This window comes from Panthera tigris, chromosome D4 (genome assembly GCF_018350195.1).
Source record: "Panthera tigris isolate Pti1 chromosome D4, P.tigris_Pti1_mat1.1, whole genome shotgun sequence".
Classification (NCBI taxonomy): domain Eukaryota; kingdom Metazoa; phylum Chordata; class Mammalia; order Carnivora; family Felidae; genus Panthera; species Panthera tigris.
The window spans coordinates 68,819,241-68,836,818 of record NC_056672.1 but is presented as its reverse complement, the minus strand read 5'-3'; the positions used below and the strand labels follow the sequence as shown (position 1 = coordinate 68,836,818).

General features: G+C 41.2%; 1 long non-coding RNA gene across 1 annotated transcript in view; it reads left to right on the top strand.

Moving 5' to 3' along the window:
- The first annotated feature begins 4,285 nt into the window (after positions 1-4,285).
- LOC122233264 overlaps positions 4,286-17,578 on the top strand; it is a 160,461-nt gene continuing 147,168 nt past the window's right edge. Inside the window, exon 1 of the long non-coding RNA XR_006210805.1 lies at positions 4,286-4,495. This is a non-coding gene — a long non-coding RNA (uncharacterized LOC122233264). The remainder of the gene's footprint in view (positions 4,496-17,578) is intronic.

The following is a 17,578-nucleotide window of genomic DNA, read 5'->3' as shown; positions in this document are numbered from 1 at the left end:
TTATCCCAGGGGCCCAATGTTGGCTGTGTCTGAATTAAACCTCCTCATTTTTTTAAACTGCTTGTGTGCTTGTCTACCCTCCAGGGAACTCTCACTACGGGGAGTAAAAACCACTAACTAACAAGTACAAACTTTCTGGGAAACAAGCTGGCTTTGCAGGATAAAAGGCCTTAAAACTAATCAAATCCTTTGAGTCCCTTTTTTCCAGTTTTTTTTTTCAATCTGATCTAACAAAAACCAATAATCAGAACTGTGTATGGGCGCCTGGGTGGCTCAGTCCATTGAGCGTCCGACTCTTGGATTTTGGCTCAGGCCATGATCTCAGGGTTGTGGGATCGAGCCCTGAGTCTGGGCTCTGCACTGAGTGTGGAGCCTGCTTCAGATTTTCTGTCTCTCTGTGTCTCTGTCTCTCTCCCTCTCCCCTCTGTCTCTCTCTCTGCCCACCCCCTGCTTATGCACCATCTCTCTCTCTCTCTCTCTCTAAAAAAAAAAAAGAAAAAGAAACTCTGTATACTCATTTTTTTTTTTTACAAAATTATTCTTGGCAGTGTTTGTTAAAATTGTTTTTTTTAAGGCAACATAAATATTAAAAAATAGGGGAATGATTCAATGTTAGTAATATCAATAGGATGAAGTCCTTATGGTATCTACAATGTTTAATGATGTAGGAATATAATTACTGGGTGCTCACTTTGTTCCAGGAGTTTCTTGTCTTCTTTTTCAAATTTTCTATGATGAACATTTATTAACTTTATGATCATAGAAGTCCCATAAATTTTTACCTTTTGAAGTTTTTCTGTTTTCTACAAAAAGCATATTAACTAAATCTTAAGGGTTAACCAGGTGACCGTGACTGATGTTTGACTAAGAGACCAATTCTGTTAAGAAATTTAGCACCTACCATTTACAAGTCATCTGACAATTTGCTAAATGCAAATGAGAAAGCTTTTTATTATTTCATAGGTCTGACCTCTGCCTGGCAATGCTTTAGCGGTTCTGATTACTTTATTCATTTTGAAACTAGAGACTTATTTTTCAGTTGTAAATTCAAATTATGCTCCTTTTTACTTCCCTTCAGTCTCCTTCACCTAATCTGTCTCTATCAATAATGCTTTAATTTCTTTTACCTGCATGTAACAACATGTTTTCAAGAGCTAACCAATTTATTAGCTGGAGGGAATTTCCACACCAGAGACAATCTCTTCGGGGGTCCAATTCCCACAACCATACATTCTCACAAATGTAGAGAGTTTGTGCTGATGGCTTTACCCAACACTGCAGACCAGGGTTGGAGTTTTTCCAGGGGAGTTTGATGGAGAGAGGCAAGGGAGTATAAGGGACAAGGGGGCAATTATGAAATACATCATAGAAATTCACCTGGGGGTGAAAAAAGTGAGAATATGATGGAGGTGAAGGATGGTGACAAATTTGTGGACCCAGTGGATTAAAGTTCTAAATTAGGCCAAAGAATTATCGATGTGGATGTGGTAGAGGATGTGAACTGGTAGGATAGAAGGTGGGCATCTAAGAGTAGAGTGCTCAGAAGAGAAATTTCAGCCTGGTATGTATTGGTTGATAAGGTGTAATTAAGGATGACGGTGAGAAGTCAGGCAATGGATGAGTGATCTACATGGATGATGAAGTCACCAGGACAGATGCTAAGGGAAGTGGTGGGAAAAAAAGAGTCACCATGTTCTAAACTCTTGTGAATGAGGACACCGACAGTGAGGGAGTTCTAATGGCACACCCTTCGGTGAAGCTGGGATTTTGTTTGTTTTGGAGTGGGAATTCAGGAGTAGGGAGGAGAAATGATGTGGAAACAACAAAGTGGATCAAGGAGGACATTACCCCATGAGATAAAACATAACTTGGGGCACCTGGGTGTCTTAGTCGGTTAAGTGTCTGACTCTTGATTTTGGCTCAGGTCATGATCCCAGAGTTGTGGGTTCAAGCCCCGCGTTGGGCAAGTTTTCTCCTTAGGTCTCATTTATACTTCTTATCTTTCCACTCTACTTAGTTTACAGCTGGACCTTTTTTGTGTACATGTCTGTGTGTCTGTTTCTTCCCCGGATTCTAAATTCCCCTATGCACAAGGCCCCTATGTCTGCCTAGCATAAATGCTTAATGAAGGTCAGATATAGAAGTCATTTGACTGAAATTTGCTTGGGGAGCTTTTAGGATTTTGGTTCTCCACAAATTGGTGTACCAATTTTCTTTAGAGACCTATGCCCTGGGAACCTCAAATGGCCTCATCAAAAACGTCTGGACTTTGAGTCTTATACTAAGTTTGACTTGGAATTCCTCATGTGGACACCTACCTTTCTATGAACATTTTCTTTTCCTAAAACAACTTCTCTCATGTACCCTCCACCAATACCTGGTTTCTGGTATTCTTCAGGGAAAGGTTCAGGCTTCCTGTTCTGTACCAGCTCACTCTCCACTTGTGTAGGCTCACTCATCTTCTGAAATGCACACGCAAGTGATGTGTAACAGGCTTCTGTCCGATGGAATCTGATTTTGAGTCCTGGCTCTGTCAGGACCTAGCTGTGAGATTTATAGAAACTCATTAATACATGAAGAAATTACAGATCAAAAAAGTTGAATAACTGGCTCAAGATCTTATAACTCAGTAAGTATTAAATCGCCGGGTACTGGGATTATAGAATTTGGGCTTTCTCCATTATCCCAAATACTTCTCAAATGTTTTCTTTCAACTGGTTTTTCTTGGTGGGAAGGGAAATTTTCTCTTAATTTTAACAAAGTAAGTGTGGGCCTCAGTTCATTATTTCCATTTTTTTCAACTCAAATGGAACTTGGGTAAGAATGACAGTTGAAATCAACCCCTGTGCATCAGTAACCTGCACATCTTCCTGTTAATAGAACGTGACTTTAAATTATATGACTGCTGTTTTATCTTGGGCCAGCCCCTCACATTATTTCCATCATAAACAATGTTCCAAATAATCAGTATTTGTGAGGAAACACCTTTCCTGTATGGCTTGGTCATGAGATGATGGGCGATTAGGATAACTGTGACTTCACCACAATCATGAGTTAGGCAACTAGAAGGTCATATGTGGGGCATAGGGTGACCTGTCTAGTACAAACCATTTTCCATAAGCTACTCCTCTGTAGAAACTAGGGATTTTCAAGTAGTAAACCTATACTGTACGTCACAGCACTACCCAGTGGGGCAGAAAAAGGGAGGTAGCTCATTTAAAGCAGAAAGGGCATGAATCTTGGAATAAAAAACAAGGGTTGGAATCCCGGCCCTGAAAGTGTCTGCCTATGGAGCATTGGGCAGATCACCTCATCACCCTTAGCTTCAGAATCCTCTTCAATAAAACATGGTTCTGATATTCCTTTCATAGGTCAACAGTGGAAAACATATGGAAGCGCTCATATGTAGACTCCAAAAATATTACTTGTATAAAAAAAATTTTAGGACTTAAAATTTGTCTCAGCAGTGGCTTCGTGCAGATACCATTTTGAATTATAACTTACTTTCTGATACAATATGTTTAATATATGAAGAAAAGACTGATCTGGCTAGTTGAATGAAGATGTTTTCCCTCCTATTTTAATAACATGTTTTTGTAGGGTTCTAGATGTTGAGTTCAGTTTTTCAACAAAGGAAAACAATCATGTTCCTAACATGGTTTTGTGTATCTTAACACAGCAGGCAAGAGCAGGCCTTTAGAGTAAGTAAGTGTTCTTAAGAAATTAGAGAATAATTACACATTGTTTTCTTACTGTTACTCATATAACAATAACAACTCCTTACAAGAGGCATAAAGGACTCTCAGGTCCATTAACTACTTAGAATGAAATCTGAAACACTCCTGAGAGGCATGAGGATTAGTGTTTAGTATTGGCCTAAACTTTGACCTGAGATGTGAAGTACTAATCTCTAATTAAAATGTATTTTAAAATGTATTCTCTTTTCACCAATTCGTTTTAAAATCCAATTTTTGGCCTATTTTGTAGACAAAATGGATCACATTTATTTGTATCTTCATTATAATTCTGTTTCTCCTTGCTAATTTTCAACTTGCCCTCTGCATATGTATTTATAAATCGCATCCATCAACTTGAAATAATAGTGTGTATGCTGCTTGGAGTGGGCGGTGTGTTTAGATGGAGAGCTAACAAGTGCCCTGTCATCCTCTGCAATGCCACCAAACAACTGTCAAAATAACAGTATTGCTCAGCCTGGGACGTCCAAAGGCAAGTTCTTGTTTTGTGAAAGGGGAACTACAACAAAAAGAAAACAAGCTATGGCGTTCACCTGTTCCAAGCTGCGCCCATCCTGTTTATTATTTGCAGAGTGCTCGTGTTATTTCAGCCATGTTGTCCTTTTGAATGTGCTGCTGCAGTGATGCTGTGGCCATCAAAATCCTTGCCATTGCTTCGGGACTGATAATGTCCCAGGAATGGGCTTCCTGGCTGTTGCTGGTGACATATATCTAGGAGATGAAGAGCCTCCTGATTAGCGGTATGTGTGCATGTGTGTGTGTGTGTGTGTGTGTGTGTGTGTGTGTGTGTGTATGCATGTGTGTGGTTGGTTGGTTACAGGGAGGGGAGGCCATGGCATTAGTTATTTATAGTTTCAGGTAATCAGTTTCACAGTCTCCTTGTTGGAGCAGTATTTAAATGCCACCAAGACCAATCAACCTGTATTCATTTATTTTAGCCTCAAAATATTATATAAACTGTATGTTGACTTTTAAAAATATATATATACACATATACATATATAAACAATATACACATATAAACAAAATGGAAACAACTATAATTTCGCCAGTCAGGAATAAGTATAGTTAGGAATTAGGTACATAACTGTTCAGTCTCTTCTCTGAATGAGATTGTATTGTACTTTTTTTTACTTAGCAAAATATTATGAACTTTTTTCCATATATTTTTATTAAAAAAATTTTTTTTAACGTTTATTTATTTTTGAGACAGAGAGAGACAGAGCATGAACGGGGGAGGGTCAGAGAGAGGGAGACACAGAATCCGAAACAGGCTCCAGGCTCCGAGCTGTCCGCACAGAGCCCGATGCGGGGCTCGAACTCACAGACCGCGAGATCGTGACCTGAGCCGAAGTCGGCCGCTCAACCGACTGAGCCACCCAGGCACCCCCATATATTTTTATTTTTTATTAAATTTTTTTTTGAGAGAGAGAGAGCACACATGAGTGAATGTGAGTGGGGGAGGGGCAGAGGGAGAGAATCCCAAGCAGGCTTCACACCCAGCGTGGAGCCCCATGCAGGGCTTGATCTCACGACCATGAGGTCCCGACTGTGAGATCGTGACCTGAGCCAAAATCAAGAGTCAGATGCTTAACCGACTGAGCCATGCAGGAACCCTGAACATTTATTCCATGTAAATAAATACATAGCTATGTCTGATTTTTATAGTGTTCCATTGTGTGAGTTTACCATAGTTTTTGTAACTGATTCCCTATTGTTGGATTTCAGTTTATTTCTATCTTTCCTATAATAAATGGTGTTAAGGAGCATCCTTATACATACATCTTTCCCCACCTGACTGATGTTTGAAAACTTCCAGTATTGGGAAACAGCCCCCTGCCCCTGACCAACCTACAGCAAATCTCACTAGGGCATGGTTTCTGGAAATGAGACCCTTAATCTGTATGATATAGGGTCTCTGTAGCATGGTTCCTGTCATATGTGTTGCCATGGCTCTTCTGTTCCCTTTATATTCTCTAAAGTCACCAACCACATGGTTCCAGTTATGGCTTCCTCCATCAGACTGCGGTTACTTAGTCCTCCCAGGCTGCAGGATCATTTGTGATGTTAACAATGCCACACAGTATCAAAGGTCTTCCACCAATCTCTAATTGACAGCTTGCCATCTTTTTCCCAACCACAAATTTATTGCTTTTATCAATGATTATGTCCATGTAAGTGAAAATAAAAAGCAATGCAAAAAAAAAAAAAGCTTACTTATAAACTTAACTATGTAAGAAAAAGCACTAAGCCACTGATAGGTAGATGCTCCCAGCAGGTGGCAAGCTGAACATAGCCTTTGAGAACTTCTCTGAACATTCAGAAGATGCCTTGCCAAGGAAGTCAGGGGGCAGGATCTTGAGTGAGAGCTAGAAAATGTAAGGAGTTCCCATAGCTGGGCTATCTGGCAGGGCTATGGTATAGGTAAGATTCTGGACATTTGGCCGGAAAGTGGTCAGAGCAGTGAACTACTCTGTATTTCCTGTGTCTGAGTTCACCCTGGACACCTTCCAGCTTGGAAGAGTTGGCCCACATAGATCACTTCTCTGGGACAAAAGGAGTGACCTTGGCTGAATCAAGTAGTAAGGCATGGAGAGGAGAGCAGGAATTTCCTCAGTCAGCATGTAGCACAGGCAAACTAAATACAGAGATAATTTGGTAAGCTCTCCTGATTATCTGCTTATCTTCATCTTTGGTTTTGTCATCCATTTTTTAAAAGAAATCTTAAGATGTGGTAAAATTTACAATTTAGTTGTAGTAACAACCAACAGGAAAAGTAAATCTGCAAAGTCCAGATCTGTTGTTAAATAGCTTTTGAATTCCACTGTGGGTCAAAATTTTTGTCAGTGTGCACATGTGTGGGCACACATACATAGAAGCATTAAAAAAGGCCACGATGGATAAACGATACCCATTACAGAGTGCACTCATTTCAAGATTGACAGTAGAGTTCCCTTTGATACAGCCTGCCTTGATAGCTCGTGTTGGCTGAAAACATATAACAGCACGTAGAGCATATTAAGAAAATACATACACCCAGGGCACTTTTAGATAGTTACACATTTATTTTTAGAAAATATGTCAGAGACAAAAAGTTTTATTACATTGGCACCGTTTAGGAATAGCATAAAATGGACTGGTATGTGTTATGTTAAAACTATTCTCCTGCAACTAATTGGTCCTAGTTCTCTCTGCTTGGGGCTACTCAGAATATGTCTCCATGATTGATTGTCAAGGATTAGAAATGGTTCCTAGGTCTTCTCATGTACCAGGCAATAGCTGCATTTTAGTTTCAGTCAATAATGTATTTCAAATGTCATATGTAAGTGTGTAGTTCTCTATATCCTGGTTTTGATAAGGGCAGCATAGAGGGGACTGACATTCTGAAATGGTTCGTGAGGGGGTGGGAGGTGGTATAAAAAGAACAATGAAGAAGGAAGGTATTTGACAAGAGGAAACTGTCCTAAGCTGGGACCCTCAATTAGCTGTTTTTTTCATTTCATCTGCTTCGGGAATGGTCCAAAGAAGAGGAAGGGGGAAGCCAAGTCATCTGTCATTTGGTGGCATTTTGGTGCCCATACTTGGGCAGCCCAGCCTTTCTCGTTACAGGATTTCACACGCAGGTATGTTAGGAAGCCCACAAGCCAAACTCAATAGCTAGAATGAGAGATTTATCATTAACAATGATGGTATCTTTGGATCATTCATTTTATAGATGAGAAATCTGAGCCCCAGAGAGGAGATGGGATGTGCTTGAGGCCATTCGGTGAAGTAAGTGCAGAACTGAGAGTAGCACTCACTTCCCGCGTTTACCAGGTTGATGCCTCTCTCAAGGTAACACAGTTGGGAACAATGTTAAATGAAGCAATTCATGTTAGCAGCTGCCTTTTTTGACTAGTGTAATTCCAAAAATCATCCTAAACAAGAAACAGCTTAGATAATTGTACAGAAGATGTATGGCACATTGAAATTTCATTATTCTAAAAAACTCCACATTGTTTTTTTGTGGCTTTGCCATTTAAATTTATGGTTTGTTACTGGTCTGGCAGGCAGCATGATGTATGGTTGTTTTACTAGGTTGTTAAATATGTCTTTTACTTCCTTCTGAAGAGATTTTTCTGCTATTTCTCTGTGTTTTTTTTTTTTTTGTTTTTTTTTTTTTTTTGTCATTTGTTACCAAAAGCAGGTACACAAAATCATAGAATTGCAAGCAAACCTTCTGGTCCCATCGACATTTGAGTAACAACGCCTTTACATTCCTGTAAGTCATGGCTTACCAGGGGATTTCACGCTGCTCCTATTATGCTGTAGGAAATGGTTCTTATGATCCCCACTTCAAGGCTATGGAAACTACAGCTCAGGAAGGGAATTCTGTGTAAGTCAAGTTTCAGAGAGGCAGCAATAGGACTGGGGACTCCCACCTTCCTCCACCTACTATGTTCTCATCCGGAGCCCCCATTTTGGGCCCATCCAGGTTTTCCTTTGTCTCCTGCAGTTTGGCAAACCTAATCACTTCACCTTCCCCTGCACTCAACAATAGTTGTCCAGATATGTTGAGACCTTAGGTTTTCTCCAGGTTTGATCACCCTCATTTCATATTTTCATAAGATAAATGCAGGTAATTAGGGCCTTAGTATTCTGTGGTTTGTATCATCTGTTAGAAGAGTTTATTTTGTTGGTTATTTGTTCCTTATTTACTTTTGAGAGAGCATGAGGAGGGGAGGGGCAGAAAGAGAGAGGGAGAGAGAGGATCTGAAGTGGGCTCTGCACTGACAGCGGAGAGCGCCATGTGGGACTCAAACTCATGAACCATGATGTCATGACCTGTGTCAAAGTTGGATGCTTAGCTGACTGAGCAACCCAGGGGCCCCCTTGTTGGTTATTTGTACTTTCCCCATTAGTATTTGAGTTGAATTTTTCTCCTGTTTTATTCCCATTTTATTACACTTTCATTATTCTGTCACTTAAGAAATAAAACTGTTTGAGTCAGTGTTTAAGACATGATATCTGAGATTGAAAGACATGATTTAGTTCCCAGTTCTTCTCTACAGATTTGTGACATTGGTTAAGCCTAGTCCCCCTCTGGGCTTCAATTTATTCACCTGTAATATTAGGGTGTCAGACTAGATGACGTGTAAGGGCTCTTCCTGGTCTGAAATGCTCTCCTTGCATTTTGGTCTAGGAATGTTTAGCAGGATTTGATTATCTTGTTTCAGATAAGGGACTGTGGGAACCAGGAGGGTCTGGCCAAGATGATCTCAGTTTGGGATAGTTTTTATATGGTGTCCGGGTTTCTCAGAAATTGTCCAGGCAAAACCCTCTCCACTCCAGATCCCTGTAGACATTGTGTCAGTTGCTGTGGCTCTTACATTGCTCAGTGTATGATTTGACAGGCTGGGAATATGGATGCTTTCAGTGTATCAAACAACCCTTAGCAAACTGTCAACAGGTAGACTTGCAGACTCTATCCGGTTGTTTCTTAAAATCAACAACAACAACAAAACATAAAAACATGCCTCATGGCTTCATAGATGGTGAACTCTGAGGAAAGCTTCATATCCTTGGATGGTCTTGAGGTCCAGAGAATGAGTGTGAGAGCTCTGATGGCTTGATTCCATCCCCATTTGAAACCTGCCATTTTAGCATAAGTTTATGGAGTTAATGCCAAGACTCTGTAAACCACATGGGTGTCTCCCCCCTGTGTTAGAGTCAGAGGCAGAATTCAAATTAAGTTCCTGTTAATCCAAGAAGTGCCATTGCTCTTCTCAGACATTCTTGCTTCACACCAGGCTCCATTTGAGGGAAGCCACTTTACCTCAGGTGCCATAGAGTCATTTTGCCATTGTCCCACAGAACAGTATGCAAATGCCATAGCATGGCATTCAAGGCTGTTCAAACTTTAGTTATAACCTGTTTGCTTTAAACTTGTTTAAGCCTGTTTGGCTTATGCTTGTAAGTCTTCCAGTCTGTTCTTGATCTGCTGTGATTTACTCTGGTATCCAAATGACACTTGACTCTGTGTCCAGTAATTAATCCCACCCTAACATCTCATACTCAACATGAGTACTCAATATCCCCAGTTTGGACTGTTTATTACCTTTGTCTCAAGGACTTGATGGGGTTTACTTCATGTTCTTTAGCTTCTCTCCTGGAGACAGATACCGTGTCAGCCTCTTGGAACTTACTCTCTGGTTCCAGGTTGCTCATCTGGAACTGTGTGGCTGCCCTTCCATTTTACCTGTTGGGACAGGTCAGGAGAAGGGAATTCAGGACAAATACGGTGTATTCCCTGAGTGGCTCCACTGTGCCATGCCTTGGGTTAAGCTGGGAATGTGCAGACGGATTAGATACTCTCCTGCCCTAAAGGAACCTATGATCTAGTGGAGAAGAAAATTGTCTAAATAAATAAAGGTAGTACTGTATTGTGGGTACACTGAAAGAAATTCATAGGGAGTGAGAGAAGGGCATAGAGAGGAGACAATTCATTTGCACCAGGGTTGTGGGGATTGTTGGGGAAGGCTTCAGAGATAAGTTGCTGAGTCTTCACATCCTATGTGAAGAAAGTATGTCTCCTACAGAACCAAATGTCCTCCCTGAGACTGGGAAATAGATTCTCTGAAAAGGAGAGGTCAATGGTTTTTTAATTATGCCTTTGCAGACAGAGTAATGTGAAAAAGATATCAGAGCGTTGTGGGTGGAAATCTTTGACATTTGGGATCCAGAGTGCTCCGTGGTCAGGCAGCCTGGCTGAGGATCTAATTTGGTCTTCAGAGAGGGGAAATTCCCAGCAGCGGCTGCAGTGGAAATGCTAAATGTAGAAGGCCAACAGAACAGACTCTTATTTTATGTGGCTGAAATGAGGGGGGAAATGGTTCTTGATATGACCTTTCTTCCATGGAGGGTTGCCTTTCAGACTTGGAAAAACTGGCTCAGAAACAAAATTCCAGTTGAACTGATGTGTCCAGAACATCAGTGGATAGTAGTTTCCCCAAGACCATTCTTCTTCATGTGTGTTATATGAGAGAGGCATGGTCATGTTTCCAGCCCTCGGCAATGATGCACACGATGATCTGGGTGTGAGATGAGTGGGGACTGTTTGGTACCCTTCAGCTGGTTGCAGAGCTGGGAAGGAGAGGCACAGAGCAGAGAAGAGAGGGATGGGGCTGCGTGCTGGTCCTGTCCCACCCCTACAGATGCAGAGGATGTTGAATTCCCTGGATCATTGAGAGAGGTGTTTCACCGGACACATTTTTCCATGGTGACATTGACAGTAGTGCCCAGTGTCCCTGCAGGAAGTGGAGTGGTGAGAGGAATGGAAAAAACAATGTTTTCAGCAGGACCATTACATTATGGAAACCCTGACACTGATTTGCAAATGTCTCTTTTCTCTGACTACCTGGGGCTTTTATTAACATTGGACACCATGGTATTTATGATTCAGAGTTGATGAAATAACTCTACCTTCAATTAAAATACACATGGGTTAACCTCAGGATCACACTGTTGAGTGGAAAAACAAAGCCAGGGAAGAATACAGACAGTATGATTTCATTTATACAAAACTCAAAAAATATACAACTAAATCACACACACACACATACACACACACACACACACACACACGTGTGTAGTATAAAGATGAAAACATGTATATTTGTATGCAATTAAGCAAGGAAATGAAAAACACAAAATTTGAGAAGATAATTACTAATTTTGAGAGGGAGGGAATGTTTGAGATAGATTGGGACACCCACAGGGGATTTCAAAGTAATGATAATGTTCTTTTTTTTTTTTTTTTACTTTTTTTAATGTTTTTATTTTATTTTTGAGAGAGAGAGAGACACAGTGAGAGTGGGGGTGGGGCAGAGAGAGATGGAGACAGAATCTGAAGCAGGTTCCAGGCTCTGAGCTGTCAGTGCAGAGCCTGACGTGGGGCTTGAACTCACAGATTGCAAGATCATGACCTGAGCCGAAGTCAGACGCCCAAATGACTGAGCCACCCAGGCGCCCCGATTATGTTCTCTTTTAAAAAATGGGCAGTGAGAACAGAGGTATTCATTTTATGGTAATCATTTATATGTTGCAAGTATTTTATGAATATTACTTATATCTACCATGTTTAATAAAACAAACTGAACTCTTCTAACTAGCAGGGGTAGGATTTGTGTAGGGAGGGAAGTGTATGTCTGATGCTTATACATTTGAAGGAAGGACATTTGATTGCCACCTTACTGTCAGTCACTATGACTCTGGTCTCCTTGTATCAGCAATTGATTTATATTTTGTGATTAAACTCAGGTGTGCAAATTGACCCCACCTGCCACTGTTGAATCAAATGGTTATTTCTCTTCCTGACATGGGAAATAGGAATGAAATAATGTAAAGTGAAAAAAAATTAAGACATTCTGATATTCATATTCATTCTGATATTGTTAAAACATTTTGTTTATGTGCATACATTAAAAAGATTTGAGAAGTGTCTATTACAGTATTTAAAAGGGGTTATCTCTTGAATCATTTGTTTTCAGAAGAGAATATCAGTTTTACAAGCCACTGTCCTGTTGGTTTATTTCATTTCCCCCCATTTCTGGCAAGGTTGATTCATGCTCTGTTACTCTGTGCTGCCCTGTGAGAGCACCGCTTTCTTCTCTTTGTGTCTTAGTTGTCTCTGGAAGACTCTCCTTTTTGTTTTCCAAAAAATGATGAAAATTTAATTCGGTCACTGGAGCATTTTGGTAAATCCAGAAGCCAGGAGACCAGCCAGGAGTTAGGGAAAACACAGGAAATATGTGGCCCGATGGGTCTACAACTGGGCAGAGGATTTTCACGGAAAGTCCGAGCTGTGTGGTCCCAGCAGGCACAGCACAAGCCAATAGGATCTCACCCCCTGCTTCTTTTCTCTTTCCTTTTCAATCGACTTCACTGTCCTAGGTTAGGTTTCCTGGAAGGCAGACTGAGACTTCAGTTAGTGTACAAGAGGTGTACTGAAGAGTGTTCTTGGGACCACCGTTTGGGGAAGGGAAGGGAAGGAAGAGAAGGGGGAAAGAGTGGAGGAAAGAGGAGGGGAGGAAAGGAAGAACTAGGGAGAACTGGGTCTAGGGAGAACTCAGGCTGGGATGCAGGCTCAGTAGAAGCCTCAGCAGACCTGCAGAGAGTTGTCAAGATGAGAGAATAACCCTTCAGAGCTGTTCCAAGTTAGGGTGATAGGGCTGGACCTTTATACCGTACATCACTCAGATGCTGGAAGCTGGCCACCTCAGGGAAAGGGCATGACTATGGGTGAGGGGATATCTTTTCACCTGAGTTGTCCCAGAAAGGAGCTGATAGTATTCCCAGAAATTTCTCTCTCTCTCTCTGTCTCTCTCTCTTGAGCATGCTTGAGAGAGAGAGTGTGAGCAGGGGAGGTGGAGATGGAGGGAGAGACAGAATCTTGAGCAGGCTCCACACCCAACGTGGAGCCCAACATGGGGCTGGGTCTCACTACCGCGAGATCATGACCTGAGCTGAGATCAAGAATCAAATGCCCAACTGACTGAACCACCCAGGCGCCCCTCAAGTCCTTCACTCTTAAAGTGGGATCTGGGTGGCACATTACCTCCATTCTACAGTCAGATTATTTTTTATTAAAAAATGAATTTAAGAATGTCACTTGCTTCTGAAAACCCTTCTGTGGCTCTCCACTGCCTATAGGAAAAGGATCAAACCCTTACTTTGGCATTCAAGGCCTTTTGCTATCTGATCCCCATTTTCATTCTTTCTTTCTGGCAATGTTTCTCACGTTTGTCCATGACCTAATAAAACACACTATATTCCAGCTATACCCAAACATTTTCCATGACAAATGTACACCTTTCTGTCCTGTTTACTCTGTTTGGAATATCTTACTCTCTCAAACTTCCACTCAGACTTCAAAACAAAGCTCAAATAATGATGACACCTGGTGATGTATGAAAGCACTGAATCACTATATTGTACACCTGAAACTAATATAACACTGTATGCTAACTGGAATTAAAATAAAAAAGATGAAACAAAACCAAGCTCAGGTGTCCCCTCGTCGGTAATGTCTCTAGGCACAGTGTATCCTTTCTGTGGGTTCTCCCGTCCCATTTTTCTTGCATTCTTCTTACTCCTCTCATACTATTTTCCCTTTCCTTCTCTTCGCTCTTTACTCCTAACCAAATCTCCCCCACCCCCATTTTCTCTGATTCTCTTTTTTCTCTTTGTGGCACATTTTCTTTTCAGGCAGTCTCCCATGAAAAGCTGGAGGCTGGGGCTCTGCTTGTGTTGGCTGTTGTGAGGAAACTCTGTGCTGGTGGCAGGTTAGTGGACACTGCTCCCACAGCTCTTTCTGCTGTATTCTGCTGCTTATCCTGACATGCTCTAATTGCTTGACTAAGAGCTGGCACGTCAACATCAGCGCCCCAGGACTTCCTGCTTATCAGGCAAGTTATGCAGCCTCTCTTGGAAGTACTATCAGAGTTGCTCCAAACAGCTTCCACCCCAAGTAAGAGGTGACTTCCTTGTAGCTATTGGCATATGTATCTGACTCCTCCAGTAGACTGAGAGCAGTTTAAGGCCAGAGGCTCTGTCTGCCATCTGGGTGGACCCTATGCCTAGCACAGGCCAGCTGTAAGGGAGGGCTTCATTCAGTGTCTTGTTGAATGAATAAATATTGCTACATGTTTTGTTTTTCATTTGAGAAAAGGGTTGAGGGCAAAATGAAAGTGAATTCCTCTGTAAGAGAATCAGCAAAGTAATGATAATAAGTGACCACATTCCTTCCTAATATGCTCAGCTTTTCATTGCTGAGTTGGTGCCACTCATGAATTAATTTGTAATGGATTATTAATTGCAGCTGTGAAGACTTCCGCTTATTTCCATCTGTCCCTTTACACATCAGTAGTAGACACTGACTGAGGTCCTACCATGTGCCATGCTCTGCATTCATTTTTTTCTAATCCTCAGAATAATTTCATGAGATACGTATTGATATACCCATTTTGCTGGTGGAGCAAGCAAGGCTTAGAAGGCTTAAACTAAGTTATCTTAGGTGATACACTTTCACATGACAGACCAGGATTTGCACCTGAGCAGCCTCATTCCAGAGCTCTCCCTCTTCCTATTACTCCCTACTGCTGAAAGTCAGTGTACTGATACTTTCTACACATACAGGTGATGGGAGATACTTACCTGTTAGAAGTGGAGGACATTTTTGGAAGCACTTATATTATCTTTTGAAAGAAAGGCCATGTAATTCATCTGTTAAAACAAGAAGAATCACCAGTTTCATGTTGACATTCTGTCTAGAAGTGGCAACCTCAACTGTGTTTTCTGTATAATTTCTTCAACTAGGGAACAGAGAGAGAGTGGGTGAGCGATTGTGAAAAAGAATAGTCTTGAAGTACTCTGAAACATGAGAATGTGATGAAACAGTCCTATGTTATCACTCTATGTTATTATTACCAGGAAAATCCATTCGATAGTGGTGCTGCTAACTCATTACACCGATTTCTCCATGCCAGGCACTATGCCAATTACTTTCTATGTATCATCCCATTTAATCCCCACAACAACGTTGTGAGGTAGATGTGATTATCGAAGATACTGTGTGACCCAGCACTCTTGCTCTTACATATTTCCATGAGAGAAATCAAACATACTTGCATAAGAGTATTAGCTTCATTCATAATAGCAAAACTGAAAACATTCCCGATATCCATTGATAGGAGAGTAGATAAATAAACTATGGCATATTGGAATATTACTGAGCAATAAAAAGGTAGGAGCCCTTATATGTGCAACAACGTGGATGAATCTCCAAATCATGCTGAATGAAGAGTGTATACTTTCATAAGAGTACATACTCTGTTATTCCATTAAATGGAGCTCTAGAACAGGCTTGTGTTGGTAGAAAAACATAAGAACGGTGGTTACCTTTGGGATTGATGACTTGAAAAGCATAAGGGGATTTTCTGGGGTGATAGAAATGTTCTATGTCATGATAGGGGCTTAAGCTACACAGAGAAATGCATTTGTCAAAACTCATTGAAAACTGCATTTAAGGTTTGTACATTTCATTGTGTGTAAATTTTACCTAAGAATTGCAAACAGATATTGAACTCTGGTTAATTATATGCCCGTTGAAGTGTTTAGAAGTAAAATGTACTTACCTGTACTTTTCTTAAAAAGTCTGTAAGTTTTCTTAAAATGCATCAGAAATAAAAGACTTGATGGATAGACAGGCATAGGTGGTTAGGTATGTAAGGAAGCTAGTGTAGTAAAAGCCAGTGGAGAATCTGAGTAGTGGATATCATGGGTATGTGTGATGGATCTCTTTCAAGTTTCATGTACAGTTCAAAAATTTCATTAAAAATATTGGGAAGTGAATAGACACACAAAGAGGGGATGTAATTAGAACAGAATAAACTGAAGTGCCCTTATTTAGTCCTTGTTCTGATACAAAATAAGCTCTTTCACCAAAAAGGCTCAGAGGAATCTCTTTTGCCTATACCCTGGAGTCAACTTTATCCGGTTTGAGCCTATTACTTCTTGGTCCTACCTGATGCGCCAATTCATTTCCTGCCACTCTTGGACAGATCTTACCCACTATGACTTCTTGAAGCGAAGTGGCTTATTCCTCCCTGCATTCTCCATGTACTTATAGGCTTCTGTACCTTTGCTTTATCTGATTTCCTGTGCATGAAAAGTCTCCATCCCTGTAAAATCTTTCCTTAGCCTCGTGGGTCCACTCATGTGTTCCTCATTGCCAATTTCCTATTACGTCACTGATCACATGAAGGTTGTTTCCTTCTTTCTCCCCCTCAGGACTTAAAGGCCCTCTAGGACAAGCAGAGTCAGCATTGTACCTAAGTCTTCTGTGCTCAGGGCCTGGCACAGAGCATGGTGCAGAAAACACACTCAAGAAATATTGGCACAGGCAGCAAGGATAAGAGATGTTGGGTAGATGAATTAGAAAAGAACTGACATTGAGAAGTTCTAGTACTATTCATTTGCCACTTTGGTCTCAGATCTTTTTCTCATTCTTTCTTTGCTCTGTTGTGTGTAACTGAGGCCCAACCCCTGCAAACAACGTTTCTCAAGAACCCTTACCATCTGGTTTCTGGTTAGATCAGCCACTAAGAGGCACTGGTGAGAGATTGGAGGGAGGGGAAGGAGGGAAGCCAGGGTGTGTCTCTCCCCCCTTCTCTGCTTCTGGAAGTGTCGCCAACAGGAAGTAGCCAAGTCTCCTGCATAGTTCTCGCTGCCATCAGATAACCTCTCCATATCATGGTCCCCACTTTCGCCAAGCAGCTCTGCCTTTTTTGCAACCTTTTTTTTTTTTTGCCTCCATCTCCTTCCTTTGTTTCTCTAGCTCTTGGGATGGTGGGGGGCTTTTAGCTATTGATAATCTTTAGCTTGACTTTTTATCCTGTACTTGGCTTTTAGGCTCTTCTGAAAACTTTGTGACTGATTTCTTGTAGAGCTACACTAGGCTTTATTTTCCTGACTAGATCCTGACAGATGCAGTCCCTTATTTTGTACCCCAGTTTCTGTAATTTCAAAACGAGGTGAGGGAGATACAAGATCACCAATTTTCTCCTTGCTAAAATTCAGATTAAGGGGAAGAGAGTGTTTAGAATGCCATCAACTGTTGGCCCAGTTTGAATCTCAAAAAGAGAGAGAGAGAAAGAACTCCTAACACTTCCACCTAGTACCTTCTATGCTTCCTAATGCAGTAATCACTTTGTTCAGCCAGGGCTCATCACCAGGGGAGAGACGTGAGAGTCCTGCCTGGCTTGGTGACTGAAATGCTGCCAAGA